This window comes from Oryctolagus cuniculus, chromosome 7 (genome assembly GCF_964237555.1).
Source record: "Oryctolagus cuniculus chromosome 7, mOryCun1.1, whole genome shotgun sequence".
Taxonomy (NCBI): Eukaryota; Metazoa; Chordata; class Mammalia; order Lagomorpha; family Leporidae; genus Oryctolagus; species Oryctolagus cuniculus.
Window position 1 is genome coordinate 131,326,534 of NC_091438.1, and position 19,087 is coordinate 131,345,620.

Below are 19,087 nucleotides of genomic sequence, written 5' to 3' on the forward strand. Positions count from 1 at the left end.
CAGTATCTCTTGGGAGGGGCTCGGTGGTTTGGGCCCCTCTCCATGCCATGAGCATGCGACACAGGGTACAGTCCCTGGGGTATAGTTAGGGGCCAGGCAAGTGCCAGGCCCTTAGTGAAGTGAGCTGAACTTGAAGTTCCGATTCACACAGCAGGACCGAGCTCCAGTCAGACTCCTAGGTTGGTGCCTTGCCCCTGACCATGGCAGGGGAGCAGAAGTAAGCTCAGGGGAGGAACAGGGCATGTGGCTTGGGGTGAGAGAATGTTCTAGCCTAAATGGAGCTGGGTTTTCCACTTGCCTCCCAGGCTGGGTGTGAAGTGGGGGGAGGGGCAGGACGCATTCATGATGGGCAGGGGTGCTAAGCCGAGAACCTGGAGCTGAGCAAAGCTTAGGGGGAAGGAGTGGCATCTCCAGTCCGCTCGGAGCCAGCGGGGCCCCAGCTGGGCATTGGAGCTCTGGGCTGGTCCGTTCTCCTCCATCCCAACACAGTGCTTCCAGCCCTGCTCAAATGCATGCCGTGGGCGCTGGACCACTGAGGGAAGGGAGGGGGCCCTCCAGCTTCTGCTGTGGGTGCAGGTGAAAACGAGTCACAGGCTCCCCGCTGGGGGGGGTGGGCTGCGTCCTGCCCAGGGTCAGAGGTCGCCACAGACTTGGCTTCTCACAAATGAGGCCCAGGCCAAGCTCTGCGGCCTCTGGCCTCTGAGGGCTTCAGCATCCCGGAAGGCCTGCATCATGGAGACCCTGGGACCGCCAGACAGCACCAGACTTGGGGGTGAGTCAAGCAGAGCAAGGGAGCGGCTTTGAAGAGACGACAAAGGGAGAAAGCACAGGTCTGCCCACCTCTGCCACACCACCACGTTCGCTCACATCCCAAACCCAGCTGAGAGATGGGCCTCTCTGCCTTGTCCTCAGGGACCCCACCGCCCACCCCAGCACATCTTCTCCCCGTGCCTGGGAACGGCAGCCTCCCCCTTGCACCGTCTGTCTGATGTGACTGCCAGACCCTGATCCCCGGATCCATCTCTCCCTGGAAATCGGGCCACAGCAGCCCAGAGTGGACTCTTGATGGCTGGCTTGGAGCGTGCTTCTGACTCCCACCTCTCACCGCCTTCTCTTTGGGAAGAGGCTTGAGATCCTGGCGGCAGGGCTGTCATAATCTGCGCAGATGCGGAGCAGGATGGGCTGAGCCCTGGCAGCCCTGGGAACCCAGCCCCTGGGGTAGGACAGTTGGCACTGTCACCGTAAGCAAGAGGCACCATGTGCTTTGCCCCATGGAGGTGGGTGGGGGATGGGTGGGAGACAGGAGTCCTGCTCAGACTGGACAGGGCCCGCTGCTGGGCCCTTGTGATTCCAGGGAAGAGACGAGTGGGTGGAGGAGAGCCCAAGCAGGAGGCCAGCCCTGAGGGGACACAGCTCCCACTGCCTCTCTCGGCCCGCAGGAATTCCCAGCCCTGGCCTGGAGCAGCTCCCATAATTACAGCCACACACACACACACACAGACACACACACTACCACCCAGCCCTTGGTGGGTGTGGGGCTCCTAGGAGCACCAGCCTTGGCCAAGCCTGGCTACAGCGGACCAGGCTGAGCTGGGGAGTGGGGGGCTCTGTGGGCCTGGTGACCAGCTGCCTAATGCATCACCACAATCAAGCTTCTGACCCAGGGGCCCGCAGCTCGGCTTCTCTCTGGAGCGGAGCATCCGGGTCCCAGCGGCGCAGGAGTGCAGCGGGCGCAGATGCCTGCCAGAAACAGGCTGTGGGGCTCCCTGGGAGGAATCCGCAGGGGAATCGCCTTGCAGCCCGCGCTCCGTGGCGGTCTCCCTGATGGCCTCGTGGCGAGAGGGAGCCAAAACATGTCCTGAGAGCAGCAGTTGTCAGCATCGCTCTTTAGAAGGGGCCATCAACTGCCCTCCTTCTCAAGACAGCTCGGCATGGAGCGCACGCCCTGCCCCCACCCCAGGGAGGGGACTCAGGGTCCCTGTGGCTCTGGGGAGCCCCGGCCCAGCCTTTCAACACTGTCCAGGGGAGACAACGCTGCTGAGGCCCCTGTGGAAACCATTAAGGTGCCCCTTGCCTTGGTCACCCCTCTCTGGAGCTAAGCCTTCACCTGGATGCCTTGTGGGTGGGTGAGCAGACCCCGCAGCTGACCTCCTGGTCCGGGAGATCTGATGGTCACTGGACAGTGCTGGACATTCACTCGGCCTTGACCTTCAGCTGAGACGTTCTTCACACGTTCTCTTCTGTTACCCACGAGCAGCATTCATTCTTAGAAACAAGGCAAACAGAACTGGGACTGCACTGTGCTGGGCTCTCTCCCTTGTTTTGTCTCGCCGTTACTTGTGGTAGACTTTGAGATAGGCATCACTAACCCCCTTTATGGAGAAGGAAAGCTGAGCCCAGAGAAGTTAAGAAACTGGCTCAACGTCACACAGCAGAGCCAAGATCAGAGCTCAGATCTTTAATCTCTAGTTCCAGCATCCCTTCTTTTATACTGCTGCTTGTCTCCAGTACCACGGGTGTCCTTGCCACGAGGATTAGACAGGATGGTATGCATGAGCTGTGTTAGGGACTGAGCTGTCCCAATGCATGCTCATTTTCACTACTCCTGACCTCCCAGAGACTGTTTGGGAAGAGGGAGAGTGAGGGTGGGAGGAGAGAACCTGAGTTTTGTCTCATCTCATTTTTGCTGGGATGGACATGCAGCTGGGCCACAGGCATGGCTCGATCTGGCAGCTGAAATGTGTCACGAGGTCAGCAGACTTATTGTGCCCACACTCCTCACCTTCACTCCCTTTTTAAAAAAAGATTTATTTATTTATTTGAAAGTCAAGAGTTACACAGAGAAAGAAGGCGAGAAGGAGAGGCAGAGAGAGAGAGGTCTTCCATCCACTGGTTCATTCCCTAATTGGCCACAATGGCCGGAGCTGAGCCAATCTGAAGCCAGGAGCCAGGAGCTTCCTCCTGGTCTCCTATGTAGGTGCAGGGGCCCAATGACTTGGGCCGTCTTCTACTGCTTTCCCAGGCCACAGCAGAGAGCTGGATTCGGAAGTGGAACAGCTGGGTCTCAAACCGGCGCCCATATGGATGTCAGCACTGCAGGTGGCGGCTTTACTCACTATGCCACAGCGCCGGCCTCATCCTTCACTCCCTTTTGTGGTGACCTCAGTCTCATCTGCTGCCCTTGGGCTTCATCTCCACACAGCCCAACATCGGCTATCAGCAGGTGCAGCGGGGCCAGGGCCCCTGCTGACTCCCGACCTCACATCCCACTTGGGACTCCTTGCCTTCTGGAGGATCCTAGGGGGCTGCTGGTGTGAGTCACATGACTGCCACCGTGGGCCCCATGGGGTGCAGTGTCTGTGAGACAAGTGGCCTGCTCACCGCTGTGGGCAGGGTCGTGGGGTCCCAAGGAGGGAAGCCCCGCAGGAATCATGAGTAGGCCGAGTTCCTGAGGAATGTTAGCCAGATGGAAGGGAAGAGGGTGCTGGGCAGACAGAAAGTGAGGCTGCTGCTTACCCTGGGGGGAATGAAACAGCCAAGGTGTGATATGAAAATGGAGGTCATTTGCCATTGGCCCAGCCTGCCAGCCTGTCTTCCTACAGATAAGCAAACCTGGGCTCCCGAAGCCCTGTGTGCCCCTGTCATGGCTCGCGGTGAATTTCTGAGATCCCCCGGGTTGTGGAGTCCCTGTTGTCCCCCACTCTCCCTGCTTGGGAGGGCCCCTCCCCCACCGTCTCTGCCTTCACCCCAGCACCCCAGGCCTCCTGGAGAATGAGAGATAGGGCTGGGCAGTGGGGGAAGGAGGGGAGGTATGTGTGGCATGAGAGCTGCTTGCCCATCGGCCTGTCCCCAGGCCCCCAGACTCGGTGTCACTTCATCTGTACGTTAGCTGTGTCCCAGCTGGGCCACGTGGACCCAGCCTGGAGCCACAGTCACCAGCAGGGGCCTGGCTCCCCACTGGCTCACCCACCCCGCTGCAACCTTGAGCTCCCTCCAGACTGGCACTGAGGGCCACAGCAGGCAGGGAGGGTTTGTAGGTGAGGACGAGCCCCTGTCTTGCCAGGGCTCAGCAGGCTTTGAGCAGAGATGGCACCTCAGTGCCATCAGTTAGATGATCAGTTCTCTGCCCCCTGGGCTGGGTGCTGGGAGGAAATCCAGCGGGGCCAGCAGCCACTGCGGCCACTTCTGGGTGTCCACGGTTGAGCAAAGCATCCATTGCACCTTAATCACGGAGCCGGTCACCAGGCAAGAAAGCCCACAGATAAAGCAAGGTTACAAATGTTGCTACCTGGCAGGCTGGGGAGGCACCTGACACTTACCTGGGGGCCAGGGACGGCCTCCCCAGGAGGTGATGTGTAAGGTTGGAGAAGAGTCAGCTGGCTAAGGAAGAGATCTACAGGCAGAGCGTGCCAGGAGAAGAGCATGTGCAAAGGCCCTGCGGCAAAAAGAAGCTGAGGGAGAGGGAAGTGAGGCAGGAGGGGACACGGGAAAGAGACTGGTGTTTGTCTCCAGCAGGAGGCCTGGGAGAGGAGTAAGCAGGACGGCCTGAGGCTGGCTGGAGTCTGGGTTCAAATCTGGAGCAGAGGACATTTGGGGGCACTTGCACGGGGACAGGGACACCCTCGGGACAGTGCGGGTTCTGTGAACGAGAAGCCGGCAGAAGGCCCCAGAGGGGCCGCCTCGGCTGCGTGTGCAGCATCATGACAATTCCGTGAGCCTGACGGGGGGTGCGGAGGCCTGGGCCTGCGAGGCGGAAGGTGGGCCCCTGTTGCATTTGGGGGAGTTGGGGCAGTGGCATGTGCTCTCCTGAGCGGCCCCTCGGAGTGTTCCACCCATCACGCACTGCGGGGACCCCTGAACAATCCGGAAACAGGCAGGGCTTTCCCCACGGATCTGCTCCGGCCAAGGCCACGGCGCAGGCACTACCCAGAGGGGCTTGATACCTGGGATGAGGCCATCGTAAGACACACATCCGTGGTCAGATCTGCTGCGTGGCAGGGAGGGCGCACCAGAGCCGAGTCTGTCGCCTTCTCTGTCCACCTGGCTCCTGCCCTGAGAAGTCCACGTCCTGAAAACACCCAGGCCCAGATCAGCCCCGGAGGACTCTGGACAGGCTGCAGCTGGGGGTCCCATTCACCACGCCGGAATCCCTCGAGCTGTCAGGGTGAAGGCCTTCCCATATCCTGGCCGCCCCACCGAGGCTGAGGCAGCGGCCGAGGGCAGACAGGGAGCAAGGCAGGCGCCCTGAGGCCTCTTCCTCCTGTTGATTGAATAATCTCCGATTTAACGCCTGATTAACTGGTCGGTAGATTTAAAGGTTGTTTAAGGGTCATTTAGCAAACACCCAGCTCTGGCCTAGACACTGGGGGCCGGGCAGAGCAAGGAGACACCCTCACCACCATCGCTCCTGGCACAGGGCTGGGCTGATGTGCTTGAGGCATTTAATCCTCCCGCAAACCTGCCTCTGACAAAGCCTCAGCTAGGGAAAGGCCCACCCCAGCCCGCCAGGCTCAGGGATACGTCCCGGCCCTGCTGTCCGAGGGGCCCAGGTGGGAGATGAAACCGTGCCTCGCTCTCTGCGCTGTTTCCACTCTGCAGGGCTCCCTCCTGGGCCGCTGCAGGCCTGGGACGAGAGGCACCATGTGCTCCTAGCACGTGGCGGTTCAGGGCTCTCCTCCTCGCCCTCCTCCCCCGGGCTCCAGTGGGTTCCTCCCAGACTGAGCCTCATAGCCCTAAGGCCACATGGCTCTGAGACTCACCACCAAACCCCATTTCCTCAAATCCAGAGGACCCTCCAAAGCGCCCTGGCGGATAAAGCTTCGCCTTGGAGAGGGAACACAAGCAAGAAAACAGGACTCATTGGGACCTGCTTGGCTGGCTTTGAGCAGTGAGGTTCCGTGGGAAGAAGCACTGGGTGTGTAAGTGGGAAATCGGGCCTCGACTTCCCCTCCTGTGGAATGGGGATAATGACGCTTTTCCTCTGCGGGGCTGGGAGCATCGGGTGAGGGGCGGAAGCACTGGTGAAGGGAAAATGCTGGCCCTGGGATCCCACCTGAGATCCCCCACCCCCATCTGGCCTCAGGAGACCCCAGCTGCTCTGCCACACCTGTGTGGCTCTGACGGTCCCTTGTTGCTGTCGCATCCAGCCCGGAAGTCTTTCTCAGCTGGCCGCCTGGGGAGGGGTGTGAGCCCCACTGGAGACAGCACGCGGCCTGGGCAGAGCACTGGGGGTCGGCCAGCCTGGGAGCAGTTGGGCGAACACTGGGTCCTATCTTCCCAGTAACGCTGCCCACAAAACTGAAAATGTGGTCTGGCCTCATCATTTCTGCGTGTGTGTGTGTGTGTGTTCCCAGTACATTTCCTCCCAAATTTTAAAACCATACGTAACATCAGGGATATTTAATCCATATGGTTCTGATTCCTTAACACATAAATCATCCGAACGTTGTTCTGCGGGCTCTATCTGTGCATCTCTTTACATAAGTGTTTCACTCACTTTTTTTAAAAGATTTATTTATTTTATCTTAAAAGCAGAGAGACAGAAGCAGAAAGAGAGAGAGAGAGACTGCTGCTTTCTCACTGTCCCCTGTCTTGTTGGCCCTTCCTGGCTCTCCCACTGATGAACTCCTACCTCCTCTTCAAAACCAGACTCAGAGGTCACCTCCTCCAAGAAGCCTTTCTGGGAAGAGTGGCAGACAAATGGCCCTTCCTCTGCTTTTCTGCTCTGGGACCTAGGGTTGCGGGGTGAGCAAAAGGCACCCCAGCCCTGAATGAAGCACTGCCTGTTTGTCCCAGCGGCTTCCTGGGAAGGTAGAGCAGGCACCACAGATGGCAGCCGCAGGCCTCCCCGGCTTTCCAGTGTGAGATGGGGACAGGAAGGAGAACTGGGATGTCCGGGTGTGGCCCAGTCGCTGGGGGCGTCTGCACACCAGGGGCCTCTTGGCCACCGCTGACCTGGACACAAGCAGCGTCTGTATGCCTGGCGCAGGCTCGTTTCCCTGGCGATTCCAGAAGGAGCGCGTCCCCACCAGCGCTGCCGCTCTGGGGCGGAAGAGCAGATGCTATGGCTAAAATTAGGCTGCTGCCTGCCACTTCATCCAGGCTTCGGCAGGGATCGGTGCCTTACATCTGTCGTGTGTCGTGTGTCATGTGTCATGTGTCATGTGTTGTGTGTCGTGTGTCATGGAAGAAGCACAGGGCCCCTGCCTTGCGGACAGCCAAGGGGGCTTTCCCAACCTTGACCTCCTCAGCTCCTCACAAGCCCCCTGAGAGCTGTAGGCTGGGAAAGGGCCTGCCCCTCCCCCTGCCTGGTCCTCCATTCTCCACCCCCCTCCCCTACCCCAGAGCTGCCCCCGTCTGACTTCAGCATGGACCTGTGCAGTGTCATCCCGGCGGTGAGGGTCGGAGCTGTGTCCAACAGACATAGCGAGAAAACAGGTGCAAGGGAGAGACAGGCGGGAGCCTGGGAATGTGCGGCTGAAGCCAAGGGGATGGAAATGGGATTGTTACGTTGTCTACTTTGTTTGCGGTCCCCTCCTCCTCCCACAGCCCCTGACTCTCTGGGAAGAGTAGCCCCCCGGAAGCCTGCGTGGGAGCCTGCAGCGCTCTCAGGGCAGCTGTCGCCACACAGTTAGACCCTCACTTGGGACTCCCGCATCTCATATTGGAGTCCCAGTTCAAGTCCCAGCTGCTCCACTTCCCATCACACTTCCAGCTAATGCACCCTGAGAAAGCAGCAGGTGATGGCTCAAGTGCTTGGGCCCCTGCCACTCATGCAGGAGACCCAGATGAAGTTCCTGCTTCTTGGCTTTGGCCTCGCCAAGTCCCAGCTATAGTGGGCATTTAGGGAGCAGACCAGCAAATGGGAAAAAAAAAAAAAAAAAAAAAAAAAAAAAGCTCTCTCTCTCTCTCTCTCTCTATCTCTCTCTTTCTCTCTCATTCTGCCTTTCCAGCTGATGAAAATAAATAAATACACATTTTTTTAAAAAAAATAGTCGCCGTTCTCACAATGGGCTACAAGGCCCTGTGGATACCTGGCACACTTCTACTTCAGGGCTCTTCCTCTGGAACCACTCACTCACTTCTTCACCTGCTCCGTGTGCCTGCCCAAAGGCCAGTCTCCTGTGAGACGCGCCCGAACCGTCCTGTCTGAGGCTCTGACCACCTCTCACCCCTGCCTTCCTGAGTCCCTTCCCTGTCCTACCTTGCTTCCCTAGGACCGTGTCCGGCTAACGTGTTATATAATTTGCTTGTTTATTCTGGTCTTCTTTATGGTGTGTCTTTTTCCTCTAGAATAGACAGTCCGTGGAGGCAGGGAGCTTTGTCCAGCTTGTCCCCTGATGTTCTCCAAGACCCCAGAACAGGGCCTGTGTATTACCAAGCATATGAGTTCCTGGGAGACAGAGGCACCAGGGCCCAGGACAGCATCTTGTCTTTGCTAAACCCTGACTGATGCCCCCAGAGAACAGGGACAGGGGTCCTCTGCCAGGACTCCCTCTGGGTCCTCTCCAGGCCTCCATTTGCCCACCTGATAACTGGGACTGGCGCTCCCTGTCCTGCCTCTCACAGAGGCCCGGGGCTGACCTGAGGGTCTGGGTGTGATGGTGCCCAGTGCTATGGAAGGCCACCCTGATCTGCAGGTGTGAGCTCTGCATTTGTTCCCCTGGGATCACCGTGTACCCCTGCATGCTGGGCCCCAGGCTGAGTGCTAGGAGCCCATGGGGGGGCTGATGGCGTGGGCCCCTCTGCAGAGACACCCTCCCGGGGGAGTGGGCCAGCTCTGGATGTGAGGAGGTGGAACACGGCCACACATTTCAGGGCGTTGTTGGAGAAATGGGGCTCTGGGAGGGGAGGACGGGTCCCATGGGTGCCCTGGGAATCCACACCCTGACCATCTGTGTTGCTCAGTGGCCTCCACGGAAACAGAACCTACAGGCAGAGAGAGCCGTTGTCAGGAAGCAGCTTGTCAGCGGGCTCAGGAGCCCGAGAAGCCCCAGGGCCTGCAGTCCCAAAGCTGCGTGCCCATGCCCGGGAGGCCACGGTGGGAGTTCTGGGCTGAGGGCCCGCAGGCTGGAGACCTGAGAGGGGACTTCCTAGACTGAAGACACCTGCACCCCGGCTCTGGCGGGTGGGCGGGGCTGCACCCGTGCTCGGGCTGTGTCCCTTGGCTCTTCAGCTAGCAACAGCACCCTGCTGCCCCTGGCCACTGCTTCCGGCCAAGCACCCTCACACACCCAGAATAGCCCTCCCCCCAATGCCTGGTCCCCTCCCCCACCCCAGTGCAGATGGGATGAGCCTCTACACGCTCCTCCCCAGCCAGACTGCTCCCGGTCCTCTGCCTCCTGTGCCATGGCCTAACTTCCCCTTCCTGGTCTCCCCGGGCCCCTTCCAGCCCTGCCGCCCTTGGGGACATGGCTCTGCTCTCAAGTGCCCCTGAGCCGGCCCTCTGGGAATGGGACGCAGCCAGGTGCCCCAGGACACTTGCTGGGATGCTCATCCCAGCAAGTCAGGTTCAGGGTGGGCTGGAGGGGCAGGTCGCAGACACGTTAGCAGGAAGGCCCGGGGAAGCTGGCGCTGAATGGGCTGCTCTTGCAGCTGGAAGGTGCGGACAGGGGTGACTGAGTAAGAGCCTGGAATTCCTGGGGGGGCCGATGGAGGCCTCATCTGCACTGCGGGCCAAGCAGCTCCGGGTACTTGTGGCTGGGCCCTGGCTGGGGGCCAGGCAGAGACCCTCAAGGCTCCCCCAACCTGGTGGGGGCCCTCAGACACCGATCCTTCCAAGCCATGAGTGCTGGGGCAGTATGTGCCAAACAAGGCACAGGAACATTGAGAAGGGGACTCGCGGTGAAGCTGATGGTGGGAACAGCTCACGAAAAAAAACGAGGAAAGCAGGACATTTGAAGGCAACCTCATGGGGAGTTCACGAAATAGTCATGAAGAATTAGCAGGGGCGCTGAAGGGAGGAGGGTCGGGGTAGGAGGAGAAGGAAGGGTGTGCCTGGGGGGAGGATCGGCATGCACAAGCCGTGGAGCAGGACCGTCCACGTCTTGCTTGGGGACTGGAGAGCCATCCTGCCCAGGCCAGCCCTTCCCTGGCCACACACCCAAGTGGAAGGACTCCACGGCTGCAGGCTGAAGGCTTGGGCTCCTCCTGGCCAGAAAGGCCAGAGCAGTGGCAGTAGGGGCAGAGCCCGAGCAAGCCCACGTGCCTTTGTTGTTAGTAGATCGAGGCTCCTAAAAGAAGCCTTGGAGCCAGGCCCCGCCCCTCCGCAGTGCTCTCTCCTTCCCGTGTGTTCTGCATCGTTCACTGCTTTTCCTCACTGTTGCCATGGTTATCTTCATCACGTGCAGGTCCTCTCTGGCTGTCTGATCCAGGACAACCTCGTGCCTGGGACTCCTTCCTGCCCAGCCCGTGCCCACTCTCAGCCCTTTGCCCTAGGCTGGCCACACATGGCAGGTGTCAATCACTGTTGGATGCAAATCACACCAGGGGAGAAGGCTTTGAAGCCAGCCCAGGTTTCCCTGTCCCTCTTGCTCCTCCTCAAACTCCGTCTCTCGTCATCCTCACTACTCTTTACCTGGTGCTCGTGTTTATGGGGTCTCATCTGCTTTCCCTTCCCTCGCTGTATGGCTGTTGGCCAGGATTAAGTCTCATTCACCATAGAATGAGAGCTACAGAGCTTGAGGCAAGGGCATGGGGCTTGCTTCATTGAGCAACTATTACATGCCGGCTTCGGTTCCTGACACTGGAAATGCATTTTCTTCCTTAACGTCGTCAGCTCTCGTTTAGTTCTCCAGTCTCTTCGCTGAGCTGTGTCATCCTCCCCATTTTGTGGCTGGGTGAGCTGAGTTGTAGGGGAGTGAAGACTAGCTATAGCTAGTCAGGACCAGAGCCAGCACCCGCACCCAGGCCCGGGCTGGCACAAGATTGATGCGCTACTGCCGCACCTGCGCTCCCCAAGCCCCAGGCCGTGTGCAGAGCAAATGTTTGTTGTTGATGCTGATCCAGCAAGTCCTTGGCTTGAGGAAAACCTGTTCTCACCATCACCAGGGGAGCCTGGCTGGACTAATCTTCTGACTTCCCAGAACCAAAGGCCCCGCCTTTTCCACCTGGGACTCACCAGGCCCTGTGAGAGTCCCCAGGACTGCTGGTACAAAGCCAGAGAAAGACGTCTCAGGGCTGTCAGAGGCGGGGTGGGGGGGGAAGCAGTCGGTGAGCATGGGGTCAGCCGGCCTCTTAGAGCTGCTGGTCACTGGATGGAATGGCCTGAGGGGCTAGAAGGTGTCTTTTTAGCCTGTTTGGGCTCCCTGTGACAGTCCTGGAGCTGGGATGCACAGAAACACAGAATCCAAAATGGCGACAGACACAAGGGACTCCATGCAGCAGGGCACAAGCCAGGACAAGCCCTGGTGAGCTGCGGGCCAGGGACGCCGTCATGAGGCAGGTGGCCTCTGACCTGGCCTGGACAGCTGTGCAGAGCTAGCCCAGCAGATGTGGGTGAGGGGAACAGTGTAGGGCACTGCATGTGCAAAATGTTCTTGTCAGGCTCCGACACGATGCGAGGTTCTCTGCGGTGGGAGTGTGGGGCCCAGAGAGGGAGGGAAGCTTGGGCAGGTACACTGAGGCTCTGTTATTAAAGGCACTAACAGACTGAGTGGTTTGGCTGGACAGGGACCAGGAACACGCTTGAATCTGTCTGAGAGAGTCTGAGCTGTGTGGGGAATAAATGGAAGGAGCAGGGTAGGCAGAGCACCAGGGAGAAGGCCACTGTCATTTGTTGATGGTGGCGGCCTGAGCTGGGGCAGCTCGGGTTCGAGAAGCACTTTGAGCTTCAGGCTTGGGATGCTGGATGCCACCATGAAGGAGGATGCACCGTACAGGGGGTGCTTGTGGGTCACAAGGTGGGCACAAAGTGGCACCTGCCACCGTCTAGCGAACACCTGCCAGATGCTGGGGCCCAGTTGCAGGAACAGGTTAAAGCTTCACAGCAGCACTTGGGATGAAGAAGCCAATGTCAATGTCAAGTACAACCCCCCCATCCCCCCAATGTCAGTCAAGTACAATCCCCATCCCCCAATGTCAATGTCAAGTACAATCCCCCATCCCCCCTAATGTCAATGTCAAGTACAACCCCCCCATCCCCCCAATGTCAGTCAAGTACAATCCCCATCCCCCAATGTCAATGTCAAGTACAATCCCCCATCCCCCCTAATGTCAATGTCAAGTACAATCCCCCATCCCCCCCAATGTCAAGTACAACCCCCATCCCCCCCAATGTCAATGTCAAGTACAACCCCCCATCCCCCCCAATGTCAATGTCAAGTACAATCCCCCCATCCCCCCCAATGTCAATGTTAAGTACAACCCCCCATCCCCCCCCAATGTCAATGTCAAGCACAATCCCCCATCCCCCCCAATGTCAATGTCAAGTACAATCCCCCCATCCCCCCAATGTCAATGTCAAGTGCAACCCCCATCCCCCCCAATGTCAATGTCAAGTACAATCCCCCCACCACCCCAATGTCAATGTCAAGTGCAACCCCCATCCCCCCCCAATGTCAATGTCAAGTACAACCCCCCATCCCCCCCAATGTCAATGTCAAGTACAATCCCCCACTCCCCTCCCTGGCACCGCTGTGACACAGTCAATGCAGGGCAGAGTCTGGGTCCACTACGTCTTGTGGCTCCATGGCTTGTGCTGCTGCCCCCGGTCAGGAAGCTGGAAATACAGTTCTCAGGCTGGCAAGAGAGGGGTGGGGCTGAGTCCAGGGGGACCCTAGGGTTATATCCATGAACTGCAGGAATCTCCAGGTCTCTGTCTGGGAAGAGGGGCTCATGTGCACAACGGATCTACAAAGAGGGCAATACACACACACACACACACACAGGAAACAACCCACAACAAGTGAGTCCAGGCCATCTTAGCCACAGAGGGCGAGCAGTGAAGAAGGTGTGGTGGTCAGTAGAAGCCCTAAACATGACTAAGCGGGAGGGGATGCAGTTGCTCGGCAGCCCGCCTACCCCGAGAGTGCTCCCAAGATCCTCAGGAACGACAGTGAGTTCCAAAAGTCTGTTGTAATTTTGGTTGTCAGGAGCTGCAAACAAAATTCCACCCAGTGGCAGCCTCCTAGATGGCAGATTAGATGCCAGCCCTGCCATTGGCTCCAATCTCTAGTGCATGATGCTGGCTCTGCAGCAGAACCCACCCAGTGTGTGCACACGTGTGTGTGTGTGTGTGTGTGTGTGTGTGGCGTTCCCATGGAGACAAGCAAGGAGTGTTCTAGCCTGGGACACCTGGACCACAGTCTTCTGGATTGCAGCCCTGGAAGGGGAGGGAGTCTGAGCTCCCATCTTGTGCGCCCTCCTGTTCTCCATCCTGTGCCTGGCAAATGGCAATGCAGTATTTAGCAAGGTCCCTTAAGAGAATTGTCTACCTGTCAGTCTCCATCCTTGGATGAAGCTTCCAGAATCCAGGCCTGCATGTAGCATGTCCCCAGCACAGGAACAGTGCCTGAGTCACATCTGAGGAATGGAGGAATGTGGGCAGTCCCCCAGGGCCAAGGGCTGGGACTTGATCAAGACCTGGCTCAGGTACCTGTAGGGGATGTGGCTGATAGGAAGGAGCTGGCACCTGGCACCTGCTGCCTTTTAACCTGGGTCCCATCCAGGTGAGAGCTGCCCTGAGCCCTGAGTGCCAGGGTAGGGTGGTGGCATCACAGCAGAGTTGGGTTCAGGCTCTGGCTTCCAAGCAGGGCTACCTCTCCCACCCTGAAGCCAGTGTCCTGGCACCAGAATTGGGATGGGGAACTGGGAGGGGGTCCGTGGCTGACACTCCTAGCCTGGGCCATGGCTACTGCTGCTGTGGCCTGCGTGGCTTGGAGTGTTCAAGGAAATCCAATGTGAGTGTGTCCAGTACAGGGAAGGCCTCTCCATCCCTCCCTTCCACCTGGCTGTGGCCGGTCCAGGACTCTGTGTCTGGGGTGGCATGGAGGTGTCCCAGGCTGCCTGGGGGCTGCGGAGGAGTTTGCTGAGAGAAGGGAGGGGGGAGACAAATCCCAGACCATAGGAAGTCAGGACAGCTGAGAAATCCAAGGAGAGAACGTTGCCCCAGAAGCCCTTCCAGGAAGATGCCTCCAGCCCTCCTCCGGGACGCCCAGTCCAGCCTAGCCGAGAAGGCCTAACCTCAGCCACAGGGGTGACATGAATCACCCTGCCCTCGGTGGTTAGTTTGTCCTTGGATTCACCACCCCGCCCCACCTTTCCAGGATCATTCACTTATAAAAATTGCTTATTTGAAAGGTAGAGCATCAGAGAAAGACAGAGGCAAAGGCGTGGGGGAAGAGAGAGAAATCTATCCACTAATTCACTCCCTAAATGGGCCTGGGTCAGGCTGAAGCCAGGAGCCAGGAACTCCATCCAGATCTCCCACATGGATGGTGGGGGCCCAAGTACTTGGACCATCATCTCCTGCCTTCCCAAACTCATTAGCAGGAAGTAGAGCAGCAGGACTTATGAGGTGCTCCCATATGGGATGCAGGTGTCTCAAGCTTACCTGCCTCCACAACACCAGCCCTGGGATCATTCACTTAAGATTTATTTTATTTATTTGAAAGGTAGAGCAACAGACATAGGGAAAGACAGTGAGAGATCTTCCATTCACTGGTTCACTCCCCAGATGACTGCAACTGCCCAGGCTCAGAACCTGGAACTCCAGCTGGGTCTCCTACATGGGTAGCAGGGGCCTCAGCTCTTGGGCCATCTTCTGCTGCTTTCCCAGGGCATTAACAGGGAGCTGAATTGGAAATGGAGCAGCCGGGACTTGAACTGCACTTAAGCTTAACCTGCTGAAACACAACTCTGGCCCCAGGTTCATTCATATTTTTTTTTAAGATTTATATATTTGAAAGCCAGAGTTACAGAGAGGCAGAGACACAGAGAGAGAGGTCTTCCATTTTCTGGTTCACACCCAGATAGCTGCAAGGGCTGGAACTGTGCCGATAGCAGGAGCCGGGATGATCCAAAGCCAGGAGCCAGGAGCTTCTTCTGGGTCTCCCACATGGGTGCAGGGGCCCAAGGACTTGGGCCATCTTCCACTGTTTCCCAGGCCATAGCAGAGAGCTGCAGAAGTGCAGCAGCTGGGACTGGAACTGGCACCCATGTGGCTTTACCTGCTATGCCACAGCACTGGCCCCTTTACTTTTTTTTTTTTTTTTTTTTTTTTTTTTTTTTTTTTTGACAGGCAGAGTGGACAGTGAGAGAGAAAGAGAGAGACAAAGAGAAAGGTCTTCCTTTTCCATTGGTTCACCCCCCAATGGCCGCTGCGGCCAGCACACTGCACTGATCTGAAGCCAGGAGCCAGGTGCTTCTCTTGGTCTCCCATGCAGGAGCAGGGCCCAAACACTTGGGCCATCCTCCACTGCTCTCCCGGGCCACAGCAGAGAGCTGGCCTGGAAGAGGAGCAACCAGGACAGAATCTGGCGCTCCGACCGGGACTAGAACCTGGTGTGCTGGCGCTGCAGGCGGAGGATTAGCCTAGTGAGCCATGGTGCAGGCCTGGCCCCTTTACTTTTAACTTAGTTCTGGGAATAGAGAAAAATCAAGTTGCAAATTTTGGGGTATAGAGAGTAAAGCTGCTGCCTGCAGGACTGCATCCCATATGAGCGCTGGTTTGAGTTCTGGTTGCTCTAATTCCTATACAACTCCTTGCTAATGGCCCCGGGAAAGCAGCGGAAGATGGCTCAAGTCCTTGGGCCCTTGCATCCATGCAGGAGACCCAGAAGAAACTCCTGGCTCCTGGCTTTGGACCAGCCAAGTCCTGCTATTGTGGCCTTTTGGGAAGTGAACCAATGGATGGAAAATCTCGCACTCTCTCTCAACTCTGCCTTTCAAATACATAAATAAATCTTTAAAAATATGTAAATTTCCCCCATAGTGACCAATCAGGCAGGGCATTTTGGGATAGGGGCGCATCTGTGGAGGTAGGGACTTGGGGTTGCCTGTGGCAGCACAGGAGATTCCAGTGGGGCAGGACCACCTCAAAGGCGAGGGGATCCCCACCCTGGGCAACAACAAGGCTGTTGCGAGAGTGACAAAGTCACTCCTGAGGATCTACAAATCATAAAAATGAGCCCTCTTACTCAGTAGCCTGGAGCTACTTCCAGCCAAAACTCTGGGGATGGTGGCAGGAGAAGAGTGAGAGCAGGGAGCTGCCCGGGGGGGCACCCCACCTGCTGCCTACCAAGGGAGGGCCTGTATGAAGGGCAGCAGGAGGGCGGAGGGGACATCTCACATGAAGCCTGTGAAAGACTCCAAGGCCCAAGGAGCGGAGACAGGTGTGTGAGTTGGGGGTGGTGCGCGTGCGCAGGGCGTAGCTGGGCAGAGCACATAGTGGGCTGCAGGAAATGCAGCTGGTGCACAGGCCTTGACAGGGCCCTGCCAGCCCAGGGAGTGTGTGGCCTTCCCTTTGGGAATTCGTCACAGGGAGGATCACCCCATGAGAGCCGGGATTGGGCCCTGGGAGCTGGTGGACATTGGAGGAGAGGGGTGCAGCTGACCCACAGAACAGCGGGGAGGCTTGGCAACTGGTCAGTGGGATGCAGGCCTGTGCCCAGCTGCAGTCACACCTGCCTTTGCTCCCTGTAACCCCCAGCCCCCAGGAGCGTGGCACCCCTTAGGAAGCTGGGACTTGACAAGGGCCCTCTAGAGCTGGCAGTGTAGGAGGGGCCTGTTTGCAGTGGCAGTGGAGGGAGGGTGAGGCTGGATGAAGGCACAGAGATCTCACTCCAGTCCCAGTTTTAGCACCCCCCCCCCCCAGCTCCATGACCTCCAGGACAGACAGGCCAGGCTCGAAACAGCCAAACCTAGGTTCAGCCCTGGTTCAGTGAGCAGCCGTGGCTGTGCCTCGGGTTGCTCTCTCTGGAGAGGGCACCAGCCTGGCTCACGTGCGTGGACCACAGTGGCTCAGGCCCAAAGTCCTGGGATCCCGTGGCCTCTGGCTGTCAGGACCTCGGGAAGTCCCGGGGTGCCCCCCAGCCCAGCCCAGGCCGGAACCGGGGAGGCCCGGGCAGGCCCGCCCCGCCCAGCGCTCATTAAAGCGGATTCCCGCCTGGGGAGGAGCGGGCTTCCCGGAGCGGGGCTGGCACCTGGGAGGAAGGCGGCGGCGGCTGGGAGCGAGCACTTGGGGGACGGAGATGGACGCCAGCTGGGCCCTGGTGAGGCCCAGGCGTGGCGCCGCGCGGCAGGGCACCGGCGGCGGCGACCGGGGCTTCCCTGACTGCCCTCCCCGGAGGGCCCGGGAGGAAATGACAGCGCGGGAGCCGGGGCGGCGCCCGGAGTGACACGGCCTGTCACCGCGGAGGCCGCCGCGCAGACCCTGCCCGCGGCCGCCTGGAGCCGGGATTCCCCAGACCCAGGGACCCTCCCCCCGCAGTCGCCGGCCGCGCCCCACCGTGCCCCACCGTGACCCCGGCCGCCGGGGCATCCCAGGGCAGCGGGAAGCTAGGCCGGGAGCAGCGAGGCCGAGAGGGCCGGAGCGGCTCCCCGGGCGGGCGGCGGGGTCCCCAGGCTCGGCGACAGGAAACTCCGGGGAGTGAATGGAAAGAAGTGGGTGGTCCGGCCCCTGCGACTTCCCCTGACATCACTGCCCAAATAAGGAGCTTCCAAGCGGCCGCGGGGCGGCCCGGAGCCGCGCCCGCCGCCGGCGCCCGCCCCGCGCCCACCCCGCGCCGCGTGGGCCGCCAGCAAGCGCCCGGGGCACCGCCGGGCGGAGCCGAGCCGGGCGGAGCCGAGCGCGCGGGCGCTGCCGCGCGGAGGCCGGGCGCGCAGCCCAGTGCAGCCCAGTCCAGCGCGGCGCAGCCGAGCCCGGCGCAGCCCGGCGAGGCGCAGCCCTGCCCGGAGCAGCGGAGCGGCGGAGCGGCGGCCGCCCGCAGGTAAGCAGGGAGCGCCCTCGCGCCGCGCCCTGCCGCGGCCTGGCAGCCCTGGAGCCGGGCACCGCGGAGCGCGCGAGCGGCCGAGGGACTGGCGGGAGCCGGGCTGGTGGAGAGGGCTGGGCGCGGGCGCGTGTGCAGGAGCGCGTCGGTGCCAACTCCCGGGACCCTGGGTGCCTGGGCCCGGGCCCCTCGGAAGGCTGGGATTGCCCGGTGCACACCCTCTCCGTTAGCGCTTCCCTGGCACTACTTCTGTCACCACCGTAGGGTGACACAGGCGTTCCCGCGTTCACACACTTCTCTCGCACACTCCCGCCGGGCACTACCCCATTCGTCTCCAGCGCAGAACCTCACAGGATCCTGTCTCTCGCCTCTCGCTCTCTCCCCGTGGGACCCACACTCGGGGTAGGAACCACAGGGGGATTCTGCAGCCCCAGCTACTCTTCCCCCCACACCGGAGGCCAAGGCAGTCTCCGACCATCAGCCGCGACCTGCCACAGGAGCCTGGGCGCACAGAGTTCGAAGGGCATTGCTCTCGCTCTCCCACCCCCTTCCCCCTGCAGGGAGGCACCTGGCCCTGAGGGCACAGCCTCAGGGGGGCCGTCCCTGCCATCGCCCCGAGGGTGTGGCAGCTGGCCTCCCAGCCTGGGTGTCTCTGGAGGCTTCCTTGGGCTTATCTGGGATCACCCTCCCCAACCCTCCCCTTCTAAAGCAGCGCAGGTGCTCCGGCTCCCTGCAGGAGTGGTGATGACTGCCAATCAGGTGCAGGTGGCAACAGCCTGGGCATCCTCCAGGGGTCTCTGCGCAGTGGCCACAATTGTTTGCCCTTACAGACATACTGTGTTTGTTGACTGTTTGATCAAGGACGTGGGGGAACTGACAGAGCCAAGTTTTGGGTCCATCGCTTAGTGGCTCTAGGCAGACTCCTTAATCTGGTTCAGGCGGGGTGTCCTCAAGGGCTGCTGTTGGGGAGAATTGAGATCCGATTTTGTAAATGTCAACACCTCGCGCAGGTGCCAGTTCCTGCAGTATGGATGCTTTCGGGGCTGGTAGTTCTCATGGTTCCGTCGTGTGACTTAGAACACCATTTTGGTTCCATTATCTTCCCATGCACCCCCCCCCACTCACACACACACACACACACACCCCAAAACAGCATTAAA

General features: G+C 59.5%; 1 protein-coding gene across 8 annotated transcripts in view; it reads left to right on the forward strand.

The window, feature by feature from the left end:
* The window catches only part of HIVEP3 (HIVEP zinc finger 3), a 490,847-nt gene that overhangs the window by 339,923 nt on the left and 131,837 nt on the right, over positions 1-19,087 (forward strand). The window contains exon 1 of one of the 8 annotated variants that reach the window (XM_070078659.1): positions 17,777-17,927. The exons of the other annotated variants lie outside the window; for them this stretch is intronic. The gene's annotated coding sequence lies outside the window, so the exon portion shown is untranslated. Of the gene's footprint in view, positions 1-17,776; positions 17,928-19,087 lie in introns of those variants that run through there. 8 annotated transcript variants of the gene reach the window in all.